Consider the following 15,950-nt stretch of genomic DNA (forward strand, 5'->3'; position numbering starts at 1 on the left):
CTAAGGGTCCTTCCGTCACTGCCCTCATGCCAGAATAGGCCCTGGGGTGGGTTCCAGAGCAAGAACAGGCTCTTTCAAGGCTCTTAGGCCAAAGGAGACAATGACTCTGATGTTTTTGCTCCTGGGATAGATACAGGATGGGCAGCTTTCCCAAAGTGGACAGGAGATAGGCCTTTGCTGTGGGCTTCTGGCCAGAGACTTCAGAGGCCCAGGGTTCACCACTGTCCTGTTCATCTGCAAAAAGTACAAGTTGGCAAAACAGGCAAAGGCATTCTCTGGGGAAGCCTGCCCGTCCTTGTCAGAGGTTGCCCTGGTTTAAAATCTGGACAGGCCAGGAAGGGCCCGACCAGAGCCAGAGAACCGGGAGTGGAGGCTGCTCCATTTCCTGGAGATCTTGTAGGGACAGAAGGGACTTCATCTTCAAGATGAAGCTCCTGCCTCCTTCTTTGTCCCTGAAACATCTGGGCCATCGGGTCACCCAGGGTCCATGTCTTCCCATCCATCTCTCTCTCTCTCTCTCTCTCTTTCTGTCTGCCTCCCTGCCTGTCAGGCTGCCTGTTAATTAAGCCCAAGTCCTCGGGACCGGGCTGGTCATGTTGCAGGCCACACACTAGTCTCTAGAGGGGAGGGATTTTATAGGGCAACAAGAGGGAGGGTGGTGTGTCTCTCTGGCCAAGATGGAAAAAGGGACACTCCGGCCCCTCCCTCAGGCAAGGCAGGTGTGAGTGTGGAGGGACAGCGGGGCTCCCAGAGCTGCGCCTGGATAGGATGGGGGGGCGCAACCCTCAGGCTGTCTCCTCCCCACGCCCCCCAACCCCAGACCATCTCTCATTCTCCTCAGCGCTTTCTGTCATGTGCGTTGCCCTCCTTATGCTCAGAGGAGTCGCTGACAGCGACAGAACGGAGATTACGAGTGATATTTCTGCCTGGAACCTTTCTCCAGGCTGTTGGGAACTAGGTAGTTGTCAGTTCTAGGAAAGGAGAAATCTGTATATTGTAGCCCTGAAGCAGTGCCCTGAGTGGGGGCATGCGGCTGTCACCTGAGACGGTTCCTCCTCCCTCAGATGTGTCCTTAGTGCCTGCGCGGGGGCAGGGTCGGCTTCTCGTCTCTAATGTGGTTCCTGTCTGAGGCGCTCCGGACCCTCAGTGCCCCCTTAGGGGTGGCAGCTAGAGGCGGGGCTAGAGCTAGAGCAGAAAGACAGACAGACATGGAAAAGCCTGTGGCTGCACCAGAACATGGAGAAGGAGCTCCGGCCCCTCAGTCAGAAAGGACACAATTAGCAGCGCCTGGGGGCCTCAGTGGTTAAGCATCTGCCTTCGGCTCAGGTCATGATCCCAGGGTCCTGGGATCGAGCCCCGCATTGGGCTCCCTGCTCGGCGGGAAGCCTGCTTCTCCCTCTGCTTGCTGCTTCCCCTGCTTGTGTTCCCTCTCTCTCTCTCTGACAAATAAATAAAACCTTAAAAAAAAAAAAAAAGGACACAATTAGAGGCTGAAGGAGCCAGCAGGCAGGGCTTCCATGCTTCCACGCCCCGACCGAGACCTTCTCTCTCCCCCACCCTACACTGTGGACTTGGGCAGAGGAGGGGGTAGCGAGGCCGACAGCCAGAAACAGCAGTAGCCACACGTTGGAGGGTACAATTATTTCCTTATTATCTAGACTGTGAGCACCTCGAAGCCAGGGAGAGCGTGTGTGTGTGTGTGTGTGTGTGTGTGTGATCTTTGTATGCCCAGACCTCAGTACACGGTAGGTTCATAATACATGGAGGCTAAATTAAAGCAATGTGCACCTGCCCAGAGGGGTGGAAGAGGGGAGGAAGGAAGAGTAAAAAGCTCCCCAAGAACAGAGCTTCCATCTGCCAGCTCGGCCCCAGACACCTGGGAAATGAGGCAGGGGAGGCTGACAACCGCAGAGCTCCCAGGAACGGCCCACCCCACAACTCAGGGCATATCCACCCCTGCTTTCTTCTGGGAGCCCAGCATTTACTCAGCACTTACTACTGCAGGCACTCCCTTTGGATGGGTAAGAACTACAAGAACAAAGACAAGGGGGGAGGTTGGAATAGCAAAATGTCAATGTCTGGAGTCAGAAGACATGCCACTTGCTGGCTGGTGTTTGAGGCGAGCCCAGTACCTGACCTTCCTAAGCCTCCTTATCCACATCTGTAAAATGGGAACAACCACCTGGCAAAGAAAAAGGCACCTCTCATACATTGCAGATAGGATGTAAATTGGTGTGACCTTCCTATAAGTAATTTGTAAAAATTTTTTAAAAGTGAACATATCTTTGGATTTGGCAGCTCCACATCTAGAAGCTTATTCTAAGACAATGATCAAGTCTGGAGCAAAATTCAGCTATAAGAATGGGCATTATTTATAATAGCAAAGACTGGAAATAATCTAGACAACAAATGATGGAAATTTGGCTGAATAATTATAGTACATCCATAAATGGAATGTCATTTAACCGCTAGGATTATAATGTATATTTTCCTTATATGCAAAGGTGTTTATATGTTACAGATATAAAAAGCTGACTACAGAACAGTCTATATAGTATGATACTGTTTTTAAGAAATAGGAGTTTTATTCTACATATTAACTGTGGTTATCTTCGTATTGTGGGATTACAACTAACTTAAGTTTTCTCCCTCTTACTTATCTATTTTGTACTAATCATATATTGTTTTGTAGTGATAATGAAAATTAAGTTGTATTAAAATAATGACCTTTATAGGTTGCTTTAAGAGTTAAAGAAGATATTACATGTGAAAGTCCTTTGTAAACTGAAAAATTACAGGCATAAGACAGGGTCTCTGCCCATGAGGAGCTTAGAGTTTGGAAAGAGATGAAAAATACATACGATAACTATCGCATGAAACAGAATGTGGCAAGAGCTTCCAGGGAATGATAAACAGCATGTTATTGGAAACACAGAGGAGGTAAAATTACTTGTGGTTCCAGAGGAAAGAGTCAGAATGTTTGAGTTGAATACTGAAGAATTGCTAAGGTCCTATCAGGTAGAAATATAGAACTGGGGCCGCAGGAGAAGTGGGAAGCTGCGGGACAGGTTTGGAGAATGGGAAATGCTTGCGTTTGGGTGGAGGGCAGAGAGCCTGCAGGTAATGGAGAGAGAGTCCAGCAGGGCAGTTTGGAGCCAGACTGCAGACACCTTGAAGGCTGCACTTGGTAAAATGCCATCAGTGAACTCTTGTTGGTGTCTTCGATGAGTAGGGAGTCACTGAAAGTTCTGGGGAAGGAGCTGACACCGCGGCAAACCCCTCAGGAGTAGTGGGGTCCTGCCTCATATGGGGCCCGGGATGGATGCAGAGTGAGGGCACCTGCCGGGGAAGCTCAGTGCGGAGGCAGCTGACAAGCTGGAGGGGCAAACTGTGGGGATGACGAGGGGCCTGGCAGCCATGGCCAGGGACAGGGCCCATCCTTGGTTGTGTCACTGGGCATGGAAAGGAGGGAAGACCATCTTCTGCCCTGATGGGAAAGGGATGGGAAGTGGTGGCAGAGTGAAATGAGGTGGGGCTCAGGGAAGGAAGAATAGGACCTGTCTCCTGGGTTTGCTGCCTGCCTGGGGGCGGGGGGCCAGAGAACTGGGAGCCATTCACAGAATTCACCCCCGGCCCCAGGGAGGAGAAACAGGCTTGGGGTGTGGGGAGTGAGACAAGAGTAATCTGGTGCTCAGGACACATCCTCCCTTAGTTGGTCCTGATCCCTTGGGCCTCTCTGTGTGGCTGTCCCAGGGCTGGCACTGGCCAGGGGGGGCCTGACCCTCCTGCTGCTTTGAATGTGTCTCTATTCCTCAGCTCCTCTCCGGAGGAGTCTGGGTTGTGGGCAGAGGGTTTGTGTCAACCCAGTAAGCTTTTTTTAATGGAAATTCATTAACCAACCTCCCTATCTTGGAAGCTTCTCTCAGCTCATCCCGTCCTCCTGGCATGCCCCAGCTTACTGTTTCCTGCAGGCGAGAATTCGTACCCCCTCAGGATCCGGATGCTTAGTCTCTGCCACCCTCACCCCCAGTGGTTCCTGTGTTGGTGTGCGCATGCATGCACACACACACACACACACACACACACACACTGGAAGGAAGGCAGGAAAGTCTTGTTCAGGCAAATGTCTAAATTTCCATTTCCCCACTGGAGCTCCCAGCCCAGGCCACTGTTTAGCTCCTCCTGTTGTCATGTCACTAGTTAATTACATTCTTTACTGAGGTGCAAATGTGTTTTTACAAGGAGACTAAGATGGTGTTAACTAGGAAGGAACTGTGAATGTTAAAGATGCATTTACCTCGGCTTGTAAGGCTGGGACTCTTGGCTGGAAGTGCTCCCCGAAGCTGCCCTGAAAATGCAGCCCAGGCATCAAGCCGCCCTCCTCCCCCTCCCTCCTGTGATCCTGCCATCCTAGCCCCAAATGCGGCCTCCTTGGGGTCAAACTGGCAACTTGATCCATAAGGAGAAAAGTAATGTGAGTGTCTGGGAAGTGTCAGGCCAGGCCTTAGAACAGTGCAGACCACCGACCTCCATTTCTGAATGTCTTGGTTTATTTCAAATATTGAGAACCAAAAGAATTCCCTTCGATCTAAAAATAAATCAGTAAGTAGTCCAGCCAAAGCCGACTTTAGGCCAAGGCTGTCCTTCACTACCAGTCTCTGCTTGGGGTCCAGTGCCCTCCTGACTCTTCCTCCCTGCTGCCCACAGACCCCCTTTCCCCCACCCATTAACGTCTCCCCAAGACCCCCAGCCAAAGCCTGCCCTTGGAAAAGGATCTGAGACTCAGCCGCACAGCTGAACAGGTGTGACTGCTATCCTTCCTTTGAGTTTCCTACAGTTTAAAACAAGAAGCCCTGCCCTACCCAGGGCCCAGAATCCCTCAGAGACCCGTCCACACTTTGGGGGAGAGAGGGCCACGTATACAACTGATATCAGGAAACCAGACAGGTGACCACAGGGCACTTGCAACTGTGTGACGAGGATTTGGGCTCTCAAATGGCTCAGTGGGCCTGAGCAGCCACACCGAGGAGAGAGATTGACATCGTAAATATGGCGGGGGGGGTCCCTAGAGCAGATGGCATATATCCCTCAGAGCCAGAGCAGGTGCCCCCTTGTTCTCTGATCACCGGGGCCTCTAATCCCTTCTGAGAGCTGCTCTGCCCTTTTTTCTACAGGTGCTTTGGCGCTAGCTGACAGGAAGAATTTCTGGCCCAGCTGGGAGTGAGAAGAGGGAGTGAGTCTCCTGAGGGCCATCCTCGAGTCCGCCAGGATCACCCGAACAGTAAGAGATGCTTCTCCATCCTTAAACACAGAGTGAAACCCTCCAGGCAGATGATCTTTTCTTCTGAAAACCTCGAGAAGCAGCCATCACATTAGCTGGCACTTAGCGTATACAAGCTGGAAACCCCCAATACTGTATTATTTTTCTCATGTCCTTCCTCCTCAGCTCCTTGAGGACAGGGCCAGAGCTGTGTCTCACCCCTGTGCCCCTCTTTTCTTCTCCGTAGTCTGGGAACAATAAAGTGTTGTTGATGCCGATGCCAATGGATGGGCTGTTGCTTACATCCACGATGATGATAACCTTTGTATAACCTTCCGGAACAAGCATTATCACCTAAGACTCGCCTGGGGGGTCTTTGTTAAGAGGCGGTACCTGGGCCTCACACCAAAGAGTCTGAGTTTCTAAGCCGAGGTTAAGACCGGGAATCTGCACCCCGAGTGTTTTTGATGAACACAGAAGAAACTGCATCCCAGGTGTTTCTGATGAACTCTGAGAAATAGTTCGTTAGAATGTGTAAGGCATTTTGAATGGAGAATCTGCTTTAATCCTCTTATCAGATAGGGATTTTTAAATCCCCTTAAGTAACTTCATGATCTCAAAGACATTAAGTATCAGTATAGGCAGGGATTTAGAAATCCAGTTATCCAAAACAACCCTTCTTTCTTTCCACTATGCCATGATAAGGGCCGGATCTGTTATGGTGAGATTGGGCCCCAACCCCAAAGGACGCTGCCCAGGACTTTTGTAAGTTTCCCTGCTGTCTCAGGCCTGCCGTGACCTTGCAGGTCATCAGCCTTCATTTTGGGGGCAGTCATCATTGCCCAATTCCTCACAAAAGCTGGTTTCCCTGGAGAGAGGGAGAGGGGACAGTGAACCAGAAAGGGGAACGTTCCTGGGGCCAGCTCCCCAAGTTAGCAAGGCCGCAGGTGTTCCAGAGGAGCATACCAGCAGAACTGGCCCCCAATACTTGTCCTGGTTCCTATGCCTTCTGGCCATTTGGGGAGCTCTGTGTTTTAGGTGTATGAAGGGGTGGGGAGCATGCTGAAGCATGCTGTGGCTCCTAGAGGTAAAAGCCAGAGGAAAAGAGAAAAAGGCACACGTAGGGAGCTCAAGGCTTCACCCTAAGTGTGGGTTCGGCGATGCCCATTTCAGGGACAGGCTGACAATCTCTTCAACACCCTTCGGAGCCTGTGTGCGCAGCAAGGTGAAAGGGAGATCTCTGCAGACCATAGTTGTGGTGAGGGTTTAAAGAAGATGGGGAGATGGTTAAAAAAAAAAAAAAGGAGAGAGAGAGAGAGAGAGAGAGAGAGAAAGGGACAGGGTTAGAGACTCCCGGTGAACCAGGGCAGACAGGTGTTGTCGCCAAGTCCAGTGGCTTTCTCAGGGCCTGGCAATCGCACTGAGCTGCTTCTTGCTGAACTACTCGGTAGAGTCCTATTTCTCTCCACGCCAAGGCTGCAGATGCTCGAGTCCAAACAGGCCAGACCATGCCTATTTATTCTAGACATGCTAGAATAAAGGGAAGGATGGAAACGGGTTGAGGGACTGCCGAGGCTGTGTCTTTCCATAGGAGGGAAAGTTTCCATGGATGACATAGAGGCGACCTCACATGGCCCCCTGACCTCCCCCTCCCCCCCCTCCACCCCACCCCCCCACGGCCCACCGGACTCTCTTGCTGAGTGCCAGTCTGGTCCATTCCAGGCACTAAACACAGCTGACCCCGTTGCTGGGATCGGTGCAGTCGGCAAGGACAATTTTTGCAGCTAACGCTGGAAGTGTGGCAATCAGAGGAACCACCAGCTGTCTCGCTTAAATTCTTAGCTCTCTCGCTCTCTTTTTTTAAAATCGTTTTGCTTACATAATCCACCCCCTTTTTATTTTCTAATTCTCTCCTTGCAAAGCTGGCACCAGAGGGGAAGGGCTGGGGCGGAGGGGGTAGCAATTACACATCAGTTTGGGGAGCATTTACATTTTGCAATTACAATTTTAAAAATAAGCCTCGTTAATGATCTCCACGTGTCAACGACAAACCCTAACTGACATACTCTCCTGGGCTTGCCTGCCTCCCCCTGCAGTCAGAGGCTCGGTGGAGGCAGAGGTACCTAGGGAGACACAGGGGGAGGCTGGGGGGGCAGCATCGGAGGGGCCCGCAAGAGCCATCAGCGTGCCCTTGAGGTTGGTGGAGGACAGGTGTGCGGCTGAGCGCCTCGAAACCTAGAATTCGGGACTCCAGCTTCCCTCCTCTTCCCTGCACTCGTACCCCCCGAGGTGGGAATTTTCAGAGCCCTGTTGGGGAAGCGTAAATCCTAGTCTGCAGGAGTCAGCCGGAGTGCCTGGATCCTCGTGGACTGGGTAGAGGGACTGATCACACCGGCGGGGCTCAGGAAGGGAGCAGGATTAGTTGTATCGCAGTTTGGGAAGGATGTTTCTCCTCTTATAATTGGCTAACCTATATTTCATGAAGCCCTCTGATCTCTTGGGCCAGCACTTTGGAACCAGACACACTCAGATTCAAATTCTAGCTCTGCTGTTCATTGGCTATAAGATTTGGGGCAAGTTAAGTAACTTAAGTTTTCTGACTAGCATTGTCTTTATGCAATTGGGATAATGGTATTTACCTTAGAAGGCTTCTTTGAGGATTAAATGAGATAATGTGCGAGAAAGCACCTCATCCAGCAGCTGGCCCTCGATAAATGCCCTGTGAATGTCAGCTCCTCACCACGCCCCTCCCCAGGACCCCCAACATGCTTCCTCCTGCCCGCATTAAAGCTGTCTTTCCAGCTACGGGGGACACTAAGGAAGGGCGATCTGGTCTGATTCTGCCAGGTCTCCCCTCCAAGTCAAGCCATCTGCACCCTGAGCAGCTCCTGAAGGGGACCTCCCACCCCCTCCCACACACCCCTGCCATCTCCCTATAGGATTCTCGGCAGAACCTTGGCCTCAGGCTTCCGTTCCAGCTTTCCACCTGTCGTGGGCTGGCTGGCTCCCGACTCTGACTTTCAACAGCCCACTTCTCTTTTCTGGACACAACTTCAATGGAGTGACCTTTTCTCAGGCCCCACCTATGTCCTTTATCTGTAAAGTGAAGGAGGTGGGCCAGGCGCTCTCCGAGGTGCCTTTCAGGCTTGACATCTGTAAGGCTCAGATGCTCCTTCCCTAGAAGCTTCCTCTCGGCCCCTTATCTGCGTGGAAGGCTTTCATCTCAAGCAGCTTCATCCAGGCCAGTCTTGGGACGGACCACGTATCGTCAAAAACTGACATTTGTTACTTGAAACATACATAAAATAGCTCTTCCCTGTGGCAAAACCAGAGAGGCATCTTATAAAAATCTGAGACAAGGAAGACTTCCGAAAGCAGGCCCCTTGGCATAGGGCGGAGAACACAGAAAGGGACTATATCCTACCGGTTCCGGTGCTTAGGCGAACCACAGTTAAATATTATGTTTTAGTTATTGTTCTAAAAACTTGCTTTTTTAACCTAGCCTATGTAATGGGCAGCTTTCCAGGTCAAAATAGATTGACTCCATTGTTTTTAACCGATGCATAGTATTCTCTTCTGTGGACATTTCATTATTGATTTTAGGTATTTTTAAAATTAGAAGTAAAGTATGTACGTGAGGGAAAAACAGTGTAAGAGATGTAAAATAGAATGAAAAGGGTCCCTTCTTTCCCCTACCTCTACCCACAAGGCCCAAATGACCCAAAGTCAACGACAATGAACAATCTCTGATTTTAGTTATTTGGTGGCTGGTGTTTTCTATGTTATATAATATACTTAAATCCCTCTTTCTTAACTTCTGTATTTATCTATTCACTCCTTGCTACGAGAGCCGGGAAAATTAGCACACATTCTCCCCTTCCAATTTGGATTAGTTTGATAATTTTTATTAAACCATATTTGACACTATGTTTATTATATAGTATTCTATAGAATTTAGTGAGTTTATATATTACATGGTATATACTGTGTAGCACATAGTATTATATATAATGAACTCTACGTGATATATATTTAGTATAATAGTAGCTTTACAGATTTAGAAGATCTACAGTCTATCACTGTAGTTCCCTTTGCGTTCCAACTATAGGTTGATCGTAAGATAGAAATATTATCCAACCACAGAACTAAATAGTGTGATTTGACCAAGGGAAAGGAAACGGAACTGTCTGTCATTACAGCTTGGCCGCTGCAGGAGAATCTTCTGAGAGCCCCCACATGTACTACTTGCCCCTCTTCCCTGCCCCGCAGCTCGCTCCCTCCCCGCTGGCTCCCGCTGGGCCGCCGCCATGTCTTGCATGGACGCTGTCCCCTTCCTCTGATTCCTCTGTTTTACTGGAATACCACCTCTAATTATTTCTGATACGGATGAGTGGGAAATAAATTCTCAGTTCTTACGTGTCCAAGACAGACTTGACTTTGCCTTGAAACTTGATTGATCTTCTGATGGAGCTCAGAATCCCATGTTCAAAGCTGTTTCTCTTAGGTTTCGAAGACATTATTCTACCGTCTTCCTATTTCCGATCTTACAATGAGAATTTATGAAAACTTTCAGTTTGCTTTGCTTTTGCAAGTTTGAAACATCACCACTGTGTGCTGAGGCTTGAGATTTTGTTTGCTCCTTTCTTTTTTTCATTACCCGTGCTCAAGTCCTGGGACCATTTTCGATCTGAAGTCACCTGTCTTGCTTCAGTGCAGGGAAATTGTCATTTCATTATTTCTTTGTTTATCCCGCTCACTTGGCTCTGTTTCCTCCTGGAAGCTCCACTGCCCAGCACAGAGCCTGGTGAATAGTAGGTGCTCTGTTAATGCTTGCCAAATTTGTTGCTTGGGACCTTGATTCTACATAGGTCCCTATTTTCAACTCGCCGCGTGGACTTGGACAAGTTTTCTCGTTTGAACAGAGAGGTCAGGCCTCATGACTGCTCGGGATACTTCCACTCTGCCTGTCCTCTGGCAAACTGCCCTGGAGCCTTGAGTCCCTGCTGCTCCTGGGACTGGGGAAGAAGCTGAGGAGTGAGAAGTGAGGGGAAGGCGGAGGTTGGGCAGTTGGGCAGTCAGTGGCCAGCCTCCCATGACAGACATTTCCCTGAACCTTTCATCTGTTCAGCAGCCCCTGCCTGTCCCCCTTGGAGACCTCTCTCCTTGACCTTCCCCATCATTCTTAAATGGGCCTCCTTTCCTCTTCATCTGTGCTCCCTCTACCTTCTCAGCTCACCTCCACACAAAGCTCCCACTAGTGAAATAATCCCTGACCATGGCAAGTGTCTCATTAAGTGAGATCTTTTTTTTTTTCACTTTTATGACATTCCAGGACAAAGAGACAGCAGACTTCCCTCCACAATCCTGCACAGCAGATGCTCTGACCAGAGACAGCCAGGCCCTAAGAAGAGAAGAAAGATTAGAGGGCCCCGCCGATAGATAGCTTGGATCTGCCCCAGCCTTAGGCTACCTTGTGCCCTGGGGGAGGCATCTTGGATGAGAATTCCCACTTGCTTCTCTTCCCCACCCCAGAGACTGGCTCTGGGAGCAGACACCTCACACGCAGCTTCCCTGACTGCCCAGACCAACCTGCTCTGGACAGAACCTCTAGATCCGGGAGCCAAGATGCTTTCCTCCTTTTCCCTGAGAGGGCCAGACGCTGGAAGATCCCGATTCACAAGGGCTCAGATCCCAGAAGATTACTCTGTAAGTCAGAGCATCCTAATTGGTCCCTAAGAGCCAGAGTCCACTGTCTTCTCTCTTCTTCCATCCCCTGGTCCTTGCCCCACCATGGGAAGCGGCGTCCCCTCTTACTGGAGAGAGAAGAGGGGAAAGTAGAGGCACAATTTTGAATTTCAAGGCCACAAAGATTCTGTACCAAAGGCAGGAATGAGAGCTCAATGATAGGACACGAGTTGGCATTGCAAAAAAAGCAAAATTAAGGTTTGAGGTGAGTTCTAATTTTCAGACGAGCTGCTAGTATTCAAAGATTCTGCTGCTAATATGAAACGCTTCTCCTTAGTGCCTGAGTACAGCAGGGGAAAGGGCCAGAAGATGACTAAAGGTTTCCCTATTAGAAGCCAGAGAACTGCAGACCCCTTTCCAAGGCTGGAGTTTGAAGGGGCTGGGGCTTGGCGGGGGACAGGCAGGAGCCAGTGGGAAGGAGAACACAGCCCTGGTCCTCTGCACTTTGTTTAGCAGCTGCCTGCTTGGGAGGCTGTGGGTAACAACCCTGCAGCTGGCCTGCAGAGATGTCCTCACTGGTCACCCGTTTGGACCGCTGCCCAGGATCCATCGGGCTGGGAGAGGAAGAAGACGACGGGAAGGAGGGTGAGCAGGCAGGGACTTCTGCAGGGGGATAAAGCTAGAACTCAGGGAGACATGACAAGAGATGGGATGCCCCCTATGGATGGGCTGCCCCAACTTGAAAAAGCCAATGCTGCTCAACTGGACGGGCTTTCCAAAGCTAGAGCCAGGTGCCTCTGAGCCTGTGAGTCATGGGCATACTTCCCTCCAGAACAGGCACTTCTTTGCAGCTGTGGGTGGTCCCTGGAAAACCAGGGGCGGGTGGGGAAAGAAGTCCAAGCGGAGACAGCCACAGAGAGCAGACGGACGACGGACTGCACACTCCCTTCCAGCCCACCCCGCCCTGGGGGGCCCCACCTGGGCTGCAGCAGGGTCCCGCGGTCCTGGCTGACAGGAAGGAGACGCTGACGGAATCCCAGTCGCCGTGAGTCAGAGCCTTGGCCCCAGCACCACGGAGTGTGGGGTCAGGGCCCTGGCTGGCCCTGCTTTCGCACAGCATACATCCCCAGACTCCGACTCCCAGACAGCTAAAGCACACGATCCAATTCCCAATTACACATCGCCCCTTCGATGCAGCCCTCCCCCACGAATTTCTGTCATTTCATACACGTCCTTTAATTTTATTCCTTCCCTTCGTAATTGAACCCACAGTCCAGTGAGTCGACGATGGAGACTCAGGATGAGTCTCTTTCAGCACGATTCATGTTTTCCATCTTTGTCTCAGTGGCATGATGGTCATGAGACCCCTACTTCTTCTCGCTGCCCTCAGCACTTCCGATGTTAACCTCTTCCGCTTACTCTTGTGAAATAACAAGAGCAAACCGCGATGGAATATTGAAGTAACCGGGCCCACACTGCTGTCCGAGGCTGGCGGGGCTCGCGGAAGCGGGCTGCTAAGTGGTGCCTCCATCCAAAGGTGTGAAGTCCGCGTGCGTTAACAGGGCTACAGATGCCCAGATTCGGCATTCGGAAGACCTTTAGGTGGACTGCTATCATAGAAATCCAGGGCGTGGGAAAGTTAAATGACAGCCTGATTGGATGGCGCAACTCCGTCGGTAGCTTGTTTCCACAATCACCCTTGCCTCTTCTGTACTTCTCCCAACTTCAGGGGGGCTCACTCCTCCTGCGGCATTCCCCACCTCCACCCTGAGACGTCTCGGTTAAATGTTCAGACTCTGAAAGCAGACCATGGGTCGCATTGCAGGACTTCCTCAGCCACTCTAAGCCTCAGTTTTCACATCCAAGAGCGGGCACAGCCCTCCTGCCTATCCCAGGTGGTGGCTGGGAAAAATACACAGGGTCATCTGCATCAGGAACTTAGCATAATGCCCCAGGGCGTGGGGAAGGCTCAATAAATAGCAGCTGTTATTCAGTCCACTTACCAACTCACCCCCATCAAAATTTGCTCCAAAGAAACAAACTCGCCCTCCCTGAGGTGTAAATGACTGCTGGAATTTGAAGAGCTATATTTTCCAGATTTGTTTGGTCCTTTCACATTTTAACAGTAAGCCAGTGAAATTAAATTGTAACTGTGTACATATTCAAGCTCCAAAAGGAGATAGAGCTTGTGACGTCATATGGCACAGGATTTCTGCCCCCTAGAAAGGAAACGCAAGGAAGGGCTGTGATCTTGTCTACCAGGGAGCACAGGGTTCAATGGGCAAGGTGGGACATGTGGATGGGAAGCAGATTTCCCATAATATACAGAAACACACGTACTGATCGTTCACGCTTCCATGCTCTACTTCTGCTTCACGGAAGAGTAGAGTTTTGAGCAAAATTTCGATGAAGGAAAGGACATGAGAGTGTAATACAGAGACCTTGATGGCAGATGAGAAGCCCAGCAAAAAGCATGGAGGAAAACTTTCATAAGGTGATAGAGGGCGTGTCTGCTCAGCTGGGGCTTGAGTCCAGTTGGTAATGCCCAGGAATGGGCTCACTGCCCAGCATCACTTTTTCTTTTGCACATGGTGGCCATCATCCTCCCTTCCTGGGGGCTCCCTTTCCTGACAGATGAGGAACACAGAGCCAGTGTCCCTGCTCTCATTGCAAATAGCCGTGAGGACCAAGGTTGAGGGAGGCTCCTGGGCAGCCTTTCCTCCCCGAGCTGACCTTGTTGCTGTGGACTCTGCCTAGTGTCCCTCCCTTTTCTTGCAAGCTCACCTAGGCCACCCCAAAGGCCTCGGGAGAAAGGACATCCATTAGCTGGGTAAGGAAGTATCAGGGATGAGTGGCTTTTCCATGATAAACTGAGCCCAGAGAGCCACTTGCTTCAACAGCCCTGACTCCCGACCATTGTTTTCTGGAGGCAATTTTTTAGAAAACGGAACCAGCGAGAGGTCATGGTATAGTCCTAAGAGAGAAAAGGGGCCTGGCTGACCCTCTTCAGAGCCCCTGGTTCCAGCAGAATCTGAGAACATCACAAGGGACAGTCGGGATAGGAATCGGGGTCCCTTATCTCTGTGGATGCCACCCCCCCCAGTCCTGTGGCTCCAGCCCCCTCCCTGCCCTCCCCCGCTTTCCTTCCTCTCTCCAGCTCCCTGGGAGTACTGTCCTCCCTGTGGGCCCACCTCAGAGAAGAGAAAGATTTCTAAAAGGGAGGGAGGCAGATAGGGCAGCAGGGAGGTGGCTGCTTGGCTCCTTCCAGAACAGAAGCGCTCCTTCCATCTGGGCTCCCCAGCATCTGAGCTGTTCCTCTGTCTCTGTTGAGTTGTGAGCCTCAGGGGCCCAGCCCGTGTTGTTTTCTCAGCTCTGTTCCGAGCAGCGGCTGCCGTCAGCTCCTGACAAATAATAATAAACCTGGGAATCAGGTTTGTCGAGGGGGATTTCAGTCCCTGGGTTCATTTTTAGATTTGTTTCTCTGCGTGCGCGCGCGCGCGCGCGCGCGCGTGTGTGTGTGCAGACAAGAGAGTACGTGATGGCGTCTTAGGGGAGCAGGCTGGGGCTCCCAGGTGCCATGGCAATCCACTCTAGCCATGGAAGAACTGGAGGCCGCTCTCCTCTGCCGCTGATCGTTGGGACTGCCTGCAGGTTTAAAATAAAAGAGAAAGAACTGAATGAAAGGCCTCTAGCTTTCTCCTTTCCCTCTTCCTCCCCACCTCTCCCACTCTTGCAATTTGGGTAGAGCCGAAGGGGGCTGGCAATGAAACAGAGGGGATAGAATCCCAGCTCTAGGTCCAAGAGTTGCCTGAGCCATGGGTGGGAACTTGGCAATAGGCCCAGGGAGAGGCTCCTTGACAGAACCTTCACACGGACCCCACCCCAGGGCAGCAGCATGGCCTCCCGGCCTCCACTCCTGAGATGCAGCACCAAGTGGAGGGCTTTCCTGGAAAGTGGAAAATGTTCGGAGTTGAGCATCAGTGGCAGAAGCTGGACCCAACCGTGGGTGAGCGTGAAATTTAGGGCCCATCGTGGGGCCCGTCTGGGGCAGAGCAGCACCCACTTTGAGCAGTTAGGGGGTGGCCATCGGAGGTCATTGCTGCCATCCCCCGGCCTCCAGGCAGGCAAAGGTGCAAAGCACTTACCGGTGAGACACATGCAAGGACTGTACTTATGCTGACAACTGGCATGCTTCCCCCCTTTCTGTTTTTTTGTTTTATTTTGTTTAAAGGAACCAAAGGGGGAAAAATTGCCAAGTTGTGAAGTGCTTTAAGAGGAGACGAGAATCTTCATCAAAATGCTAAAAGCTGGAGGGGGAGAGTAATGTGAAAACTCTTGCCTGCTATTTATGGGATTGATTCTCAGATCAAGAAGAAGCAAGCAGTCGGATGAAAGGAATTATTGTTAAAGCTCCTCGGTAGGAAGATCTAATGGACAATTGCTGCTATCAGGGGGAATTAAATTGCTGTTTCACTTTGTAAAATATATCAGCAGCTTTTTGAAGCCGGGAAAGGTGTGACAGCTCAGGCAGGGAGGAGAGCGAGGGCTGTCACTTCCTGGCCCTGGTGTAGGGAAGCAGGGGACCGGAAGGAAAGAGGGCTGGGGCAGAGCACAAGTCGCTCTCCTAACTCTGACCCTGGTCCAAGTGTTTGAAGCCAAATTAGCTAAGCCGGGGGAGTCAGGGGGCAAGGCGGCAGCCCTGATGGGCCCAAAGTCTGGGCCCTGATGGTCTCGGAACCCCCATGAATCAGAGAGGCATGGCAGGAAGCAAGAGGGCAAGGTGGGGGCTCCTCTCTGGGAAAGCAGGTCAGGGGGTGACGTGGGTCCGTGACCGCCAGCAGTCCCACTCACAGCCAGCGCGGAGTCGAATCCTCTGCCTTTTGTAACCACTGAGCATCCCCTCACTAAACTGTGCGCACAGAGGGATCCAGCGTGGATAATAACCACCCCTGCTCCCAGAACAGGGTCTCTCGTCTGGGGTCGGTGAGTGCATTAATGATCTGTT

At 51.1% G+C, this 15,950-nt stretch overlaps 1 protein-coding gene across 19 annotated transcripts in view; it reads left to right on the forward strand.

The window, feature by feature from the left end:
* The window catches only part of PKNOX2 (PBX/knotted 1 homeobox 2), a 304,609-nt gene that overhangs the window by 204,615 nt on the left and 84,044 nt on the right, over positions 1-15,950 (forward strand). For all 19 annotated transcript variants that reach the window (XM_027581284.2, XM_027581295.2, XM_027581285.2 and 16 more), the window contains one exon: positions 5,175-5,281. The gene's annotated coding sequence lies outside the window, so the exon portion shown is untranslated. The remainder of the gene's footprint in view (positions 1-5,174; positions 5,282-15,950) is intronic.

The sequence above is a fragment of the Zalophus californianus genome, chromosome 11, assembly GCF_009762305.2.
Source record: "Zalophus californianus isolate mZalCal1 chromosome 11, mZalCal1.pri.v2, whole genome shotgun sequence".
NCBI classification, from domain to species: Eukaryota; Metazoa; Chordata; class Mammalia; order Carnivora; family Otariidae; genus Zalophus; species Zalophus californianus.